This window comes from Perognathus longimembris, unplaced genomic scaffold (assembly GCF_023159225.1).
Source record: "Perognathus longimembris pacificus isolate PPM17 unplaced genomic scaffold, ASM2315922v1 HiC_scaffold_1589, whole genome shotgun sequence".
NCBI lineage: Eukaryota > Metazoa > Chordata > Mammalia > Rodentia > Heteromyidae > Perognathus > Perognathus longimembris.
The window spans coordinates 18,937-33,487 of record NW_025956605.1 but is presented as its reverse complement, the minus strand read 5'-3'; the positions used below and the strand labels follow the sequence as shown (position 1 = coordinate 33,487).

Below are 14,551 nucleotides of genomic sequence, written 5' to 3'. Positions count from 1 at the left end.
TGCCTGGCGGCGTCTTGTGGGGTAGGCCAGTGGCTGGCCAGTACTGATGTGCCCGGTCGAGGAGGGAGGAGGAAGGAGCTAGGCTTTCTCATGGGTGGCTTGTAGATTGGATGGCCAGGACTTTGCCATTCCCCCAAGTGCGGTCTTAGGATTTCGCTGCCTAGATTGGGGCTTGGGTTAGGTAGCATACACCAGAAGCCTCGAGATTGTAGGCCAGGTCCTCATTGTTACTCTCTCGAGTGTGCGGGTGGCGGAGTATGGTTCTTGGGCTTAGTACGTAGGCGATCCCATGCTCGGGACGATGGTGCCGCCACCCAGTTAAGAAGTGGCTCCCCCCGTGGTATTGGAATATTGGGTGGAGCCCCGAGAACAAAGTTTAGTTGCAGGTTGCAAGGGCCACGGCTGGGGTTGCGATGGTGGCAGGAGGTGGATTCGTAATCGTTGGCGAGGACTGCTCATCCTTTGCCTGGGTCCTCCCCGGCATGGAGTTGGTGGTGTCGGGTGTCTTTCTGGTGCTGTGCCCACGCCGTGGTGTGGATTCGAGCCAGCGGGGGGCTGCCGTCAAGCACAGAGTGACTTAAGTGACAGTACAGGGCCTGGCAAGACCTGGCCTCTGCGTGTCTTCCAGGTTAGGGGCCAGCCTTTGCAGGGCCGGCAGGGCGAGGGTGGCCTGCCCTTTGTGCCCGTGAATACCTCAGTCTGCAGCTGAGGTGGTGGCGGCTCTGAGAAGGAATGCCAGGACCCCAGGTCTTAGACGATGGGGTGTGCTAGTCTAGGGCTTCGTGCATTTCTCTGCTCCTAGGGTGTGTCCGTGGCAGTCGACCCAACCTCTGATTGCCAAAGGGACCAGAAGTCGACCTCTGATTGCCAAAAGGGACACACAGACTTGCTGGGCCTTGGGCCGCTTGGGTGTACGCTAATGGGGCAGTCCTGGCTGAGGGGCGGCTGGCTGTGGGCAGGCTATGTATGGAATTGGGCCTTGTGTGCTGGGGCTCTTAGGAGAATGCAGACAGTGGCTAGCTGTGAGTCCTCAGACCAGCAGAGGGGAGGGGTGGGGGTGTCTGGCCTTGGAGAGGCAGTGCAGGAAATTGGAAGTTGAAGCAGCTTAGTGCCAGGGTACCCGGGCCCAGTTTGTTGGGCACACGGCTGGTGACAAAAGTCGGGCATGGAGGGAGCAGAGAGCGGATTGGGCGGGGCTGGAGCCAGCAGCCGCCCTTCCAAGGCAGGGTGTAAGGGCAGATGTCCCCCCGATGCCAGAGCGGCCTGGCTGGCACAGGGGAGCCTGGCCACACAGATTTTTGCACACCCCCTGTGCGCACCCCCTCACATCCCCAAGCGAGGCACCCACACACCACCAAACAGACAAACACAGGCACACTGGAACACAGCCTGAGACACATATAGTTGAGCGTACCCGTGCGCTCACGCGCGGACACTGGCCCCATGTAGGGCTTGGTTTAGCAGAGCACCCATGCTCATGGTGGTGAAGGACCCCTTGAGGGTCCCAGGGGCAATTAGAAGAGCGATACGGGGCTGGGGCCAGCCAGGAGTTGGCCTGAGGGCTGAGCCCTTGGCCTTGATCCTTTTCTGAAAAGACCTCTTGATTTCTCCTGTCTCCCAGTCGCTGATGTCCCAGCATGCCATCCTTGTTTGAGTGTGGTTGCACGTTGGCCCCCAGGCCAGAGAGCAGTGTAAGCTGGAAGGGGCTGAGGTGCCCGACCGGCTCTGCGTCCCGCCCTGCTCAGCGCATCCACCCCAGCAGAGGAAGGTAAGCCTTACTGTGCCCCAGGTGTTTGCATTGCCCTCGCTGTGTGTCCGGGTTCGTCAAGGCTGGCCATTTGGCCCGGCCACGGCTGCTTGCGCCATGCGTGCCGTGCCGTGCCGTGCCGTGACCTGCCTGGCGCCCAGAGGATGTGTTGGATCGATGATGACTCCCCAAAATAACATTCCTTGGAAGCTGAACAAAATGAGTGAAAACTCTATAACCGTCGTTCTCATCGTGACTGAGGTCCAGTGCTTGGCTCTCCTCAGGCAGCGTAGGAGTGGGACCCGACATGCACTCAGTCACACACATTGTTTCCACCTGCCAGGCCCCCTGTCAAGACAGCCTTGCAGGCAATCAGACACTGTCATCCTCTGCTTGCTGTGACTTGTGAGCCCGGTCAGTAGGCCAGTTTCCGCTGTCCCCATTGAGCATCCCTGGGTTGTTGCCTGGCGGCGTCTTGTGGGGTAGGCCAGTGGCTGGCCAGTACTGATGTGCCCGGTCGAGGAGGGAGGAGGAAGGAGCTAGGCTTTCTCATGGGTGGCTTGTAGATTGGATGGCCAGGACTTTGCCATTCCCCCAAGTGCGGTCTTAGGATTTCGCTGCCTAGATTGGGGCTTGGGTTAGGTAGCATACACCAGAAGCCTCGAGATTGTAGGCCAGGTCCTCATTGTTACTCTCTCGAGTGTGCGGGTGGCGGAGTATGGTTCTTGGGCTTAGTACGTAGGCGATCCCATGCTCGGGACGATGGTGCCGCCACCCAGTTAAGAAGTGGCTCCCCCCGTGGTATTGGAATATTGGGTGGAGCCCCGAGAACAAAGTTTAGTTGCAGGTTGCAAGGGCCACGGCTGGGGTTGCGATGGTGGCAGGAGGTGGATTCGTAATCGTTGGCGAGGACTGCTCATCCTTTGCCTGGGTCCTCCCCGGCATGGAGTTGGTGGTGTCGGGTGTCTTTCTGGTGCTGTGCCCACGCCGTGGTGTGGATTCGAGCCAGCGGGGGGCTGCCGTCAAGCACAGAGTGACTTAAGTGACAGTACAGGGCCTGGCAAGACCTGGCCTCTGCGTGTCTTCCAGGTTAGGGGCCAGCCTTTGCAGGGCCGGCAGGGCGAGGGTGGCCTGCCCTTTGTGCCCGTGAATACCTCAGTCTGCAGCTGAGGTGGTGGCGGCTCTGAGAAGGAATGCCAGGACCCCAGGTCTTAGACGATGGGGTGTGCTAGTCTAGGGCTTCGTGCATTTCTCTGCTCCTAGGGTGTGTCCGTGGCAGCCGACCCAACCTCTGATTGCCAAAGGGACCAGAAGTCGACCTCTGATTGCCAAAAGGGACACACAGACTTGCTGGGCCTTGGGCCGCTTGGGTGTACGCTAATGGGGCAGTCCTGGCTGAGGGGCGGCTGGCTGTGGGCAGGCTATGTATGGAATTGGGCCTTGTGTGCTGGGGCTCTTAGGAGAATGCAGACAGTGGCTAGCTGTGAGTCCTCAGACCAGCAGAGGGGAGGGGTGGGGGTGTCTGGCCTTGGAGAGGCAGTGCAGGAAATTGGAAGTTGAAGCAGCTTAGTGCCAGGGTACCCGGGCCCAGTTTGTTGGGCACACGGCTGGTGACAAAAGTCGGGCATGGAGGGAGCAGAGAGCGGATTGGGCGGGGCTGGAGCCAGCAGCCGCCCTTCCAAGGCAGGGTGTAAGGGCAGATGTCCCCCCGATGCCAGAGCGGCCTGGCTGGCACAGGGGAGCCTGGCCACACAGATTTTTGCACACCCCCTGTGCGCACCCCCTCACATCCCCAAGCGAGGCACCCACACACCACCAAACAGACAAACACAGGCACACTGGAACACAGCCTGAGACACATATAGTTGAGCGTACACGTGCGCTCACGCGCGGACACTGGCCCCATGTAGGGCTTGGTTTAGCAGAGCACCCATGCTCATGGTGGTGAAGGACCCCTTGAGGGTCCCAGGGGCAATTAGAAGAGCGATACGGGGCTGGGGCCAGCCAGGAGTTGGCCTGAGGGCTGAGCCCTTGGCCTTGATCCTTTTCTGAAAAGACCTCTTGATTTCTCCTGTCTCCCAGTCGCTGATGTCCCAGCATGCCATCCTTGTTTGAGTGTGGTTGCACGTTGGCCCCCAGGCCAGAGAGCAGTGTAAGCTGGAAGGGGCTGAGGTGCCCGACCGGCTCTGCGTCCCGCCCTGCTCAGCGCATCCACCCCAGCAGAGGAAGGTAAGCCTTACTGTGCCCCAGGTGTTTGCATTGCCCTCGCTGTGTGTCCGGGTTCGTCAAGGCTGGCCATTTGGCCCGGCCACGGCTGCTTGCGCCATGCGTGCCGTGCCGTGCCGTGCCGTGACCTGCCTGGCGCCCAGAGGATGTGTTGGATCGATGATGACTCCCCAAAATAACATTCCTTGGAAGCTGAACAAAATGAGTGAAAACTCTATAACCGTCGTTCTCATCGTGACTGAGGTCCAGTGCTTGGCTCTCCTCAGGCAGCGTAGGAGTGGGACCCGACATGCACTCAGTCACACACATTGTTTCCACGTGCCAGGCCCCCTGTCAAGACAGCCTTGCAGGCAATCAGACACTGTCATCCTCTGCTTGCTGTGACTTGTGAGCCCGGTCAGTAGGCCAGTTTCCGCTGTCCCCATTGAGCATCCCTGGGTTGTTGCCTGGCGGCGTCTTGTGGGGTAGGCCAGTGGCTGGCCAGTACTGATGTGCCCGGTCGAGGAGGGAGGAGGAAGGAGCTAGGCTTTCTCATGGGTGGCTTGTAGATTGGATGGCCAGGACTTTGCCATTCCCCCAAGTGCGGTCTTAGGATTTCGCTGCCTAGATTGGGGCTTGGGTTAGGTAGCATACACCAGAAGCCTCGAGATTGTAGGCCAGGTCCTCATTGTTACTCTCTCGAGTGTGCGGGTGGCGGAGTATGGTTCTTGGGCTTAGTACGTAGGCGATCCCATGCTCGGGACGATGGTGCCGCCACCCAGTTAAGAAGTGGCTCCCCCCGTGGTATTGGAATATTGGGTGGAGCCCCGAGAACAAAGTTTAGTTGCAGGTTGCAAGGGCCACGGCTGGGGTTGCGATGGTGGCAGGAGGTGGATTCGTAATCGTTGGCGAGGACTGCTCATCCTTTGCCTGGGTCCTCCCCGGCATGGAGTTGGTGGTGTCGGGTGTCTTTCTGGTGCTGTGCCCACGCCGTGGTGTGGATTCGAGCCAGCGGGGGGCTTCCGTCAAGCACAGAGTGACTTAAGTGACAGTACAGGGCCTGGCAAGACCTGGCCTCTGCGTGTCTTCCAGGTTAGGGGCCAGCCTTTGCAGGGCCGGCAGGGCGAGGGTGGCCTGCCCTTTGTGCCCGTGAATACCTCAGTCTGCAGCTGAGGTGGTGGCGGCTCTGAGAAGGAATGCCAGGACCCCAGGTCTTAGACGATGGGGTGTGCTAGTCTAGGGCTTCGTGCATTTCTCTGCTCCTAGGGTGTGTCGGTGGCAGCCGACCCAACCTCTGATTGCCAAAGGGACCAGAAGTCGACCTCTGATTGCCAAAAGGGACACACAGACTTGCTGGGCCTTGGGCCGCTTGGGTGTACGCTAATGGGGCAGTCCTGGCTGAGGGGCGGCTGGCTTTGGGCAGGCTATGTATGGAATTGGGCCTTGTGTGCTGGGGCTCTTAGGAGAATGCAGACAGTGGCTAGCTGTGAGTCCTCAGACCAGCAGAGGGGAGGGGTGGGGGTGTCTGGCCTTGGAGAGGCAGTGCAGGAAATTGGAAGTTGAAGCAGCTTAGTGCCGGGGTACCCGGGCTCAGTTTGTTGGGCACACGGCTGGTGACAAAAGTCGGGCATGGAGGGAGCAGAGAGCGGATTAGGCGGGGCTGGAGCCAGCAGCCGCCCTTCCAAGGCAGGGTGTAAGGGCAGATGTCCCCCCGATGCCAGAGCGGCCTGGCTGGCACAGGGGAGCCTGGCCACACAGATTTTTGCACACCCCCTGTGCGCACCCCCTCACATCCCCAACCGAGGCACCCACACACCACCAAACAGACAAACACCGGCACACTGGAACACAGCCTGAGACACATATAGTTGAACGTACACGTGCGCTCACGCGCGGACACTGGCCCCATGTAGGGCTTGGTTTAGCAGAGCACCCATGCTCATGGTGGTGAAGGACCCCTTGAGGGTCCCAGGGGCAATTAGAAGAGCGATACGGGGCTGGGGCCAGCCAGGAGTTGGCCTGAGGGCTGAGCCCTTGGCCTTGATCCTTTTCTGAAAAGACCTCTTGATTTCTCCTGTCTCCCAGTCGCTGATGTCCCAGCATGCCATCCTTGTTTGAGTGTGGTTGCACGTTGGCCCCCAGGCCAGAGAGCAGTGTAAGCTGGAAGGGGCTGAGGTGCCCGACCGGCTCTGCGTCCCGCCCTGCTCAGCGCATCCACCCCAGCAGAGGAAGGTAAGCCTTACTGTGCCCCAGGTGTTTGCATTGCCCTCGCTGTGTGTCCGGGTTCGTCAAGGCTGGCCATTTGGCCCGGCCACGGCTGCTTGCGCCATGCGTGCCGTGCCGTGCCGTGCCGTGACCTGCCTGGCGCCCAGAGGATGTGTTGGATCGATGATGACTCCCCAAAATAACATTCCTTGGAAGCTGAACAAAATGAGTGAAAACTCTATAACCGTCGTTCTCATCGTGACTGAGGTCCAGTGCTTGGCTCTCCTCAGGCAGCGTAGGAGTGGGACCCGACATGCACTCAGTCACACACATTGTTTCCACCTGCCAGGCCCCCTGTCAAGACAGCCTTGCAGGCAATCAGACACTGTCATCCTCTGCTTGCTGTGACTTGTGAGCCCGGTCAGTAGGCCAGTTTCCGCTGTCCCCATTGAGCATCCCTGGGTTGTTGCCTGGCGGCGTCTTGTGGGGTAGGCCAGTGGCTGGCCAGTACTGATGTGCCCGGTCGAGGAGGGAGGAGGAAGGAGCTAGGCTTTCTCATGGGTGGCTTGTAGATTGGATGGCCAGGACTTTGCCATTCCCCCAAGTGCGGTCTTAGGATTTCGCTGCCTAGATTGGGGCTTGGGTTAGGTAGCATACACCAGAAGCCTCGAGATTGTAGGCCAGGTCCTCATTGTTACTCTCTCGAGTGTGCGGGTGGCGGAGTATGGTTCTTGGGCTTATTACGTAGGCGATCCCATGCTCGGGACGATGGTGCCGCCACCCAGTTAAGAAGTGGCTCCCCCCGTGGTATTGGAATATTGGGTGGAGCCCCGAGAACAAAGTTTAGTTGCAGGTTGCAAGGGCCACGGCTGGGGTTGCGATGGTGGCAGGAGGTGGATTCGTAATCGTTGGCGAGGACTGCTCATCCTTTGCCTGGGTCCTCCCCGGCATGGAGTTGGTGGTGTCGGGTGTCTTTCTGGTGCTGTGCAAACGCCGTGGTGTGGATTCGAGCCAGCGGGGGGCTGCCGTCAAGCACAGAGTGACTTAAGTGACAGTACAGGGCCTGGCAAGACCTGGCCTCTGCGTGTCTTCCAGGTTAGGGGCCAGCCTTTGCAGGGCCGGCAGGGCGAGGGTGGCCTGCCCTTTGTGCCCGTGAATACCTCAGTCTGCAGCTGAGGTGGTGGCGGCTCTGAGAAGGAATGCCAGGACCCCAGGTCTTAGACGATGGGGTGTGCTAGTCTAGGGCTTCGTGCATTTCTCTGCTCCTAGGGTGTGTCGGTGGCAGCCGACCCAACCTCTGATTGCCAAAGGGACCAGAAGTCAACCTCTGATTGCCAAAAGGGACACACAGACTTGCTGGGCCTTGGGCCGCTTGGGTGTATGCTAATGGGGCAGTCCTGGCTGAGGGGCGGCTGGCTGTGGGCAGGCTATGTATGGAATTGGGCCTTGTGTGCTGGGGCTCTTAGGAGGATACAGACAGTGGCTAGCTGTGAGTCCTCAGACCAGCAGAGGGGAGGGGTGGGGGTGTCTGGCCTTGGAGAGGCAGTGCAGGAAATTGGAAGTTGAAGCAGCTTAGTGCCAGGGTACCCGGGCCCGGTTTGTTGGGCACACGGCTGGTGACAAAAGTCGGGCATGGAGGGAGCAGAGAACGGATTGGGCGGGGCTGGAGCCAGCAGCCGCCCTTCCAAGGCAGGGTGTAAGGGCAGATGTCCCCCCGATGCCAGAGCGCCCTGGCTGGCACAGGGGAGCCTGGCCACACAGATTTTTGCACACCCCCTGTGCGCACCCCCTCACATCCCCAACCGAGGCACCCACACACCACCAAACAGACAAACACAGGCACACTGGAACACAGCCTGAGACACATATAGTTGAACGTACACGTGCGCTTACGCGCGGACACTGGCCCCATGTAGGGCTTGGTTTAGCAGAGCACCCATGCTCATGGTGGTGAAGGATCCCTTGTGCGTCCCAGGGGAAATTAGAAGAGCGATACGGGGCTGGGGCCAGCCAGGAGTTGGCCTGAGGGCTGAGCCCTTGGCCTTGATCCTTTTCTGAAAAGACCTCTTGATTTCTCCTGTCTCCCAGTCGCTGATGTCCCAGCATGCCATCCTTGTTTGAGTGTGGTTGCACGTTGGCCCCCAGGCCAGAGAGCAGTGTAAGCTGGAAGGGGCTGAGGTGCCCGACCGGCTCTGCGTCCCGCCCTGCTCAGCGCATCCACCCCAGCAGAGGAAGGTAAGCCTTACTGTGCCCCAGGTGTTTGCATTGCCCTCGCTGTGTGTCCGGGTTCGTCAAGGCTGGCCATTTGGCCCGGCCACGGCTGCTTGCGCCATGCGTGCCGTGCCGTGCCGTGCCGTGACCTGCCTGGCGCCCAGAGGATGTGTTGGATCGATGATGACTCCCCAAAATAACATTCCTTGGAAGCTGAACAAAATGAGTGAAAACTCTATAACCGTCGTTCTCATCGTGACTGAGGTCCAGTGCTTGGCTCTCCTCAGGCAGCGTAGGAGTGGGACCCGACATGCACTCAGTCACACACATTGTTTCCACCTGCCAGGCCCCTGTCAAGACAGCCTTGCAGGCAATCAGACACTGTCATCCTCTGCTTGCTGTGACTTGTGAGCCCGGTCAGTAGGCCAGTTTCCGCTGTCCCCATTGAGCATCCCTGGGTTGTTGCCTGGCGGCGTCTTGTGGGGTAGGCCAGTGGCTGGCCAGTACTGATGTGCCCGGTCGAGGAGGGAGGAGGAAGGAGCTAGGCTTTCTCATGGGTGGCTTGTAGATTGGATGGCCAGGACTTTGCCATTCCCCCAAGTGCGGTCTTAGGATTTCGCTGCCTAGATTGGGGCTTGGGTTAGGTAGCATACACCAGAAGCCTCGAGATTGTAGGCCAGGTCCTCATTGTTACTCTCTCGAGTGTGCGGGTGGCGGAGTATGGTTCTTGGGCTTAGTACGTAGGCGATCCCATGCTCGGGACGATGGTGCCGCCACCCAGTTAAGAAGTGGCTCCCCCCGTGGTATTGGAATATTGGGTGGAGCCCCGAGGACAAAGTTTAGTTGCAGGTTGCAAGGGCCACGGCTGGGGTTGCGATGGTGGCAGGAGGTGGATTCGTAATCGTTGGCGAGGACTGCTCATCCTTTGCCTGGGTCCTCCCCGGCATGGAGTTGGTGGTGTCGGGTGTCTTTCTGGTGCTGTGCCCACGCCGTGGTGTGGATTCGAGCCAGCGGGGGGCTGCCGTCAAGCACAGAGTGACTTAAGTGACAGTACAGGGCCTGGCAAGACCTGGCCTCTGCGTGTCTTCCAGGTTAGGGGCCAGCCTTTGCAGGGCCGGCAGGGCGAGGGTGGCCTGCCCTTTGTGCCCGTGAATACCTCAGTCTGCAGCTGAGGTGGTGGCGGCTCTGAGAAGGAATGCCAGGACCCCAGGTCTTAGACGATGGGGTGTGCTAGTCTAGGGCTTCGTGCATTTCTCTGCTCCTAGGGTGTGTCGGTGGCAGCCGACCCAACCTCTGATTGCCAAAGGGACCAGAAGTCGACCTCTGATTGCCAAAAGGGACACACAGACTTGCTGGGCCTTGGGCCGCTTGGGTGTATGCTAATGGGGCAGTCCTGGCTGAGGGGCGGCTGGCTGTGGGCAGGCTATGTATGGAATTGGGCCTTGTGTGCTGGGGCTCTTAGGAGAATGCAGACAGTGGCTAGCTGTGAGTCCTCAGACCAGCAGAGGGGAGGGGTGGGGGTGTCTGGCCTTGGAGAGGCAGTGCAGGAAATTGGAAGTTGAAGCAGCTTAGTGCCAGGGTACCCGGGCCCAGTTTGTTGGGCACACGGCTGGTGACAAAAGTCGGGCATGGAGGGAGCAGAGAGCGGATTGGGCGGGGCTGGAGCCAGCAGCCGCCCTTCCAAGGCAGGGTGTAAGGGCAGATGTCCCCCCGATGCCAGAGCGGCCTGGCTGGCACAGGGGAGCCTGGCCACACAGATTTTTGCACACCCCCTGTGCGCACCCCCTCACATCCCCAAGCGAGGCACCCACACACCACCAAACAGACAAACACAGGCACACTGGAACACAGCCTGAGACACATATAGTTGAGCGTACACGTGCGCTCACGCGCGGACACTGGCCCCATGTAGGGCTTGGTTTAGCAGAGCACCCATGCTCATGGTGGTGAAGGACCCCTTGAGGGTCCCAGGGGCAATTAGAAGAGCGATACGGGGCTGGGGCCAGCCAGGAGTTGGCCTGAGGGCTGAGCCCTTGGCCTTGATCCTTTTCTGAAAAGACCTCTTGATTTCTCCTGTCTCCCAGTCGCTGATGTCCCAGCATGCCATCCTTGTTTGAGTGTGGTTGCACGTTGGCCCCCAGGCCAGAGAGCAGTGTAAGCTGGAAGGGGCTGAGGTGCCCGACCGGCTCTGCGTCCCGCCCTGCTCAGCGCATCCACCCCAGCAGAGGAAGGTAAGCCTTACTGTGCCCCAGGTGTTTGCATTGCCCTCGCTGTGTGTCCGGGTTCGTCAAGGCTGGCCATTTGGCCCGGCCACGGCTGCTTGCGCCATGCGTGCCGTGCCGTGCCGTGCCGTGACCTGCCTGGCGCCCAGAGGATGTGTTGGATCGATGATGACTCCCCAAAATAACATTCCTTGGAAGCTGAACAAAATGAGTGAAAACTCTATAACCGTCGTTCTCATCGTGACTGAGGTCCAGTGCTTGGCTCTCCTCAGGCAGCGTAGGAGTGGGACCCGACATGCACTCAGTCACACACATTGTTTCCACCTGCCAGGCCCCCTGTCAAGACAGCCTTGCAGGCAATCAGACACTGTCATCCTCTGCTTGCTGTGACTTGTGAGCCCGGTCAGTAGGCCAGTTTCCGCTGTCCCCATTGAGCATCCCTGGGTTGTTGCCTGGCGGCGTCTTGTGGGGTAGGCCAGTGGCTGGCCAGTACTGATGTGCCCGGTCGAGGAGGGAGGAGGAAGGAGCTAGGCTTTCTCATGGGTGGCTTGTAGATTGGATGGCCAGGACTTTGCCATTCCCCCAAGTGCGGTCTTAGGATTTCGCTGCCTAGATTGGGGCTTGGGTTAGGTAGCATACACCAGAAGCCTCGAGATTGTAGGCCAGGTCCTCATTGTTACTCTCTCGAGTGTGCGGGTGGCGGAGTATGGTTCTTGGGCTTAGTACGTAGGCGATCCCATGCTCGGGACGATGGTGCCGCCACCCAGTTAAGAAGTGGCTCCCCCCGTGGTATTGGAATATTGGGTGGAGCCCCGAGAACAAAGTTTAGTTGCAGGTTGCAAGGGCCACGGCTGGGGTTGCGATGGTGGCAGGAGGTGGATTCGTAATCGTTGGCGAGGACTGCTCATCCTTTGCCTGGGTCCTCCCCGGCATGGAGTTGGTGGTGTCGGGTGTCTTTCTGGTGCTGTGCCCACGCCGTGGTGTGGATTCGAGCCAGCGGGGGGCTGCCGTCAAGCACAGAGTGACTTAAGTGACAGTACAGGGCCTGGCAAGACCTGGCCTCTGCGTGTCTTCCAGGTTAGGGGCCAGCCTTTGCAGGGCCGGCAGGGCGAGGGTGGCCTGCCCTTTGTGCCCGTGAATACCTCAGTCTGCAGCTGAGGTGGTGGCGGCTCTGAGAAGGAATGCCAGGACCCCAGGTCTTAGACGATGGGGTGTGCTAGTCTAGGGCTTCGTGCATTTCTCTGCTCCTAGGGTGTGTCCGTGGCAGCCGACCCAACCTCTGATTGCCAAAGGGACCAGAAGTCGACCTCTGATTGCCAAAAGGGACACACAGACTTGCTGGGCCTTGGGCCGCTTGGGTGTACGCTAATGGGGCAGTCCTGGCTGAGGGGCGGCTGGCTGTGGGCAGGCTATGTATGGAATTGGGCCTTGTGTGCTGGGGCTCTTAGGAGAATGCAGACAGTGGCTAGCTGTGAGTCCTCAGACCAGCAGAGGGGAGGGGTGGGGGTGTCTGGCCTTGGAGAGGCAGTGCAGGAAATTGGAAGTTGAAGCAGCTTAGTGCCGGGGTACCCGGGCCCAGTTTGTTGGGCACACGGCTGGTGACAAAAGTCGGGCATGGAGGGAGCAGAGAGCGGATTAGGCGGGGCTGGAGCCAGCAGCCGCCCTTCCAAGGCAGGGTGTAAGGGCAGATGTCCCCCCGATGCCAGAGCGGCCTGGCTGGCACAGGGGAGCCTGGCCACACAGATTTTTGCACACCCCCTGTGCGCACCCCCTCACATCCCCAAGCGAGGCACCCACACACCACCAAACAGACAAACACAGGCACACTGGAACACAGCCTGAGACACATATAGTTGAGCGTACACGTGCGCTCACGCGCGGACACTGGCCCCATGTAGGGCTTGGTTTAGCAGAGCACCCATGCTCATGGTGGTGAAGGACCCCTTGAGGGTCCCAGGGGCAATTAGAAGAGCGATACGGGGCTGGGGCCAGCCAGGAGTTGGCCTGAGGGCTGAGCCCTTGGCCTTGATCCTTTTCTGAAAAGACCTCTTGATTTCTCCTGTCTCCCAGTCGCTGATGTCCCAGCATGCCATCCTTGTTTGAGTGTGGTTGCACGTTGGCCCCCAGGCCAGAGAGCAGTGTAAGCTGGAAGGGGCTGAGGTGCCCGACCGGCTCTGCGTCCCGCCCTGCTCAGCGCATCCACCCCAGCAGAGGAAGGTAAGCCTTACTGTGCCCCAGGTGTTTGCATTGCCCTCGCTGTGTGTCCGGGTTCGTCAAGGCTGGCCATTTGGCCCGGCCACGGCTGCTTGCGCCATGCGTGCCGTGCCGTGCCGTGCCGTGACCTGCCTGGCGCCCAGAGGATGTGTTGGATCGATGATGACTCCCCAAAATAACATTCCTTGGAAGCTGAACAAAATGAGTGAAAACTCTATAACCGTCGTTCTCATCGTGACTGAGGTCCAGTGCTTGGCTCTCCTCAGGCAGCGTAGGAGTGGGACCCGACATGCACTCAGTCACACACATTGTTTCCACCTGCCAGGCCCCCTGTCAAGACAGCCTTGCAGGCAATCAGACACTGTCATCCTCTGCTTGCTGTGACTTGTGAGCCCGGTCAGTAGGCCAGTTTCCGCTGTCCCCATTGAGCATCCCTGGGTTGTTGCCTGGCGGCGTCTTGTGGGGTAGGCCAGTGGCTGGCCAGTACTGATGTGCCCGGTCGAGGAGGGAGGAGGAAGGAGCTAGGCTTTCTCATGGGTGGCTTGTAGATTGGATGGCCAGGACTTTGCCATTCCCCCAAGTGCGGTCTTAGGATTTCGCTGCCTAGATTGGGGCTTGGGTTAGGTAGCATACACCAGAAGCCTCGAGATTGTAGGCCAGGTCCTCATTGTTACTCTCTCGAGTGTGCGGGTGGCGGAGTATGGTTCTTGGGCTTAGTACGTAGGCGATCCCATGCTCGGGACGATGGTGCCGCCACCCAGTTAAGAAGTGGCTCCCCCCGTGGTATTGGAATATTGGGTGGAGCCCCGAGAACAAAGTTTAGTTGCAGGTTGCAAGGGCCACGGCTGGGGTTGCGATGGTGGCAGGAGGTGGATTCGTAATCGTTGGCGAGGACTGCTCATCCTTTGCCTGGGTCCTCCCCGGCATGGAGTTGGTGGTGTCGGGTGTCTTTCTGGTGCTGTGCCCACGCCGTGGTGTGGATTCGAGCCAGCGGGGGGCTGCCGTCAAGCACAGAGTGACTTAAGTGACAGTACAGGGCCTGGCAAGACCTGGCCTCTGCGTGTCTTCCAGGTTAGGGGCCAGCCTTTGCAGGGCCGGCAGGGCGAGGGTGGCCTGCCCTTTGTGCCCGTGAATACCTCAGTCTGCAGCTGAGGTGGTGGCGGCTCTGAGAAGGAATGCCAGGACCCCAGGTCTTAGACGATGGGGTGTGCTAGTCTAGGGCTTCGTGCATTTCTCTGCTCCTAGGGTGTGTCGGTGGCAGCCGACCCAACCTCTGATTGCCAAAGGGACCAGAAGTCGACCTCTGATTGCCAAAAGGGACACACAGACTTGCTGGGCCTTGGGCCGCTTGGGTGTACGCTAATGGGGCAGTCCTGGCTGAGGGGCGGCTGGCTGTGGGCAGGCTATGTATGGAATTGGGCCTTGTGTGCTGGGGCTCTTAGGAGAATGCAGACAGTGGCTAGCTGTGAGTCCTCAGACCAGCAGAGGGGAGGGGTGGGGGTGTCTGGCCTTGGAGAGGCAGTGCAGGAAATTGGAAGTTGAAGCAGCTTAGTGCCGGGGTACCCGGGCTCAGTTTGTTGGGCACACGGCTGGTGACAAAAGTCGGGCATGGAGGGAGCAGAGAGCGGATTGGGCGGGGCTGGAGCCAGCAGCCGCCCTTCCAAGGCAGGGTGTAAGGGCAGATGTCCCCCCGATGCCAGAGCGGCCTGGCTGGCACAGGGGAGCCTGGCCACACAGATTTTTGCAC

The 14,551-nt window shown here is 59.7% G+C and overlaps 6 non-coding genes across 6 annotated transcripts; all 6 read left to right on the top strand.

Annotated features, from left to right (window-relative positions):
• The first annotated feature begins 1,918 nt into the window (after nt 1-1,918).
• On the top strand, nt 1,919-2,012 carry LOC125344582. The gene has a single exon (XR_007209593.1). It is a non-coding gene; the product is annotated as a small nucleolar RNA SNORD116 (small nucleolar RNA).
• A 2,114-nt stretch (nt 2,013-4,126) lies between these two features.
• Nucleotides 4,127-4,220, top strand: LOC125344580. The gene has a single exon (XR_007209592.1). It is a non-coding gene; the product is annotated as a small nucleolar RNA SNORD116 (small nucleolar RNA).
• A 2,114-nt stretch (nt 4,221-6,334) lies between these two features.
• Nucleotides 6,335-6,428, top strand: LOC125344579. Its single transcript, XR_007209591.1, has one exon. It is a non-coding gene; the product is annotated as a small nucleolar RNA SNORD116 (small nucleolar RNA).
• A 2,114-nt stretch (nt 6,429-8,542) lies between these two features.
• LOC125344578 lies at nt 8,543-8,636 on the top strand. The gene has a single exon (XR_007209590.1). It is a non-coding gene; the product is annotated as a small nucleolar RNA SNORD116 (small nucleolar RNA).
• A 2,113-nt stretch (nt 8,637-10,749) lies between these two features.
• On the top strand, nt 10,750-10,843 carry LOC125344577. The gene has a single exon (XR_007209589.1). It is a non-coding gene; the product is annotated as a small nucleolar RNA SNORD116 (small nucleolar RNA).
• Nucleotides 10,844-12,957: 2,114 nt separating this feature from the next.
• Nucleotides 12,958-13,051, top strand: LOC125344576. Its single transcript, XR_007209588.1, has one exon. It is a non-coding gene; the product is annotated as a small nucleolar RNA SNORD116 (small nucleolar RNA).
• Nucleotides 13,052-14,551: the final 1,500 nt, after the last annotated feature.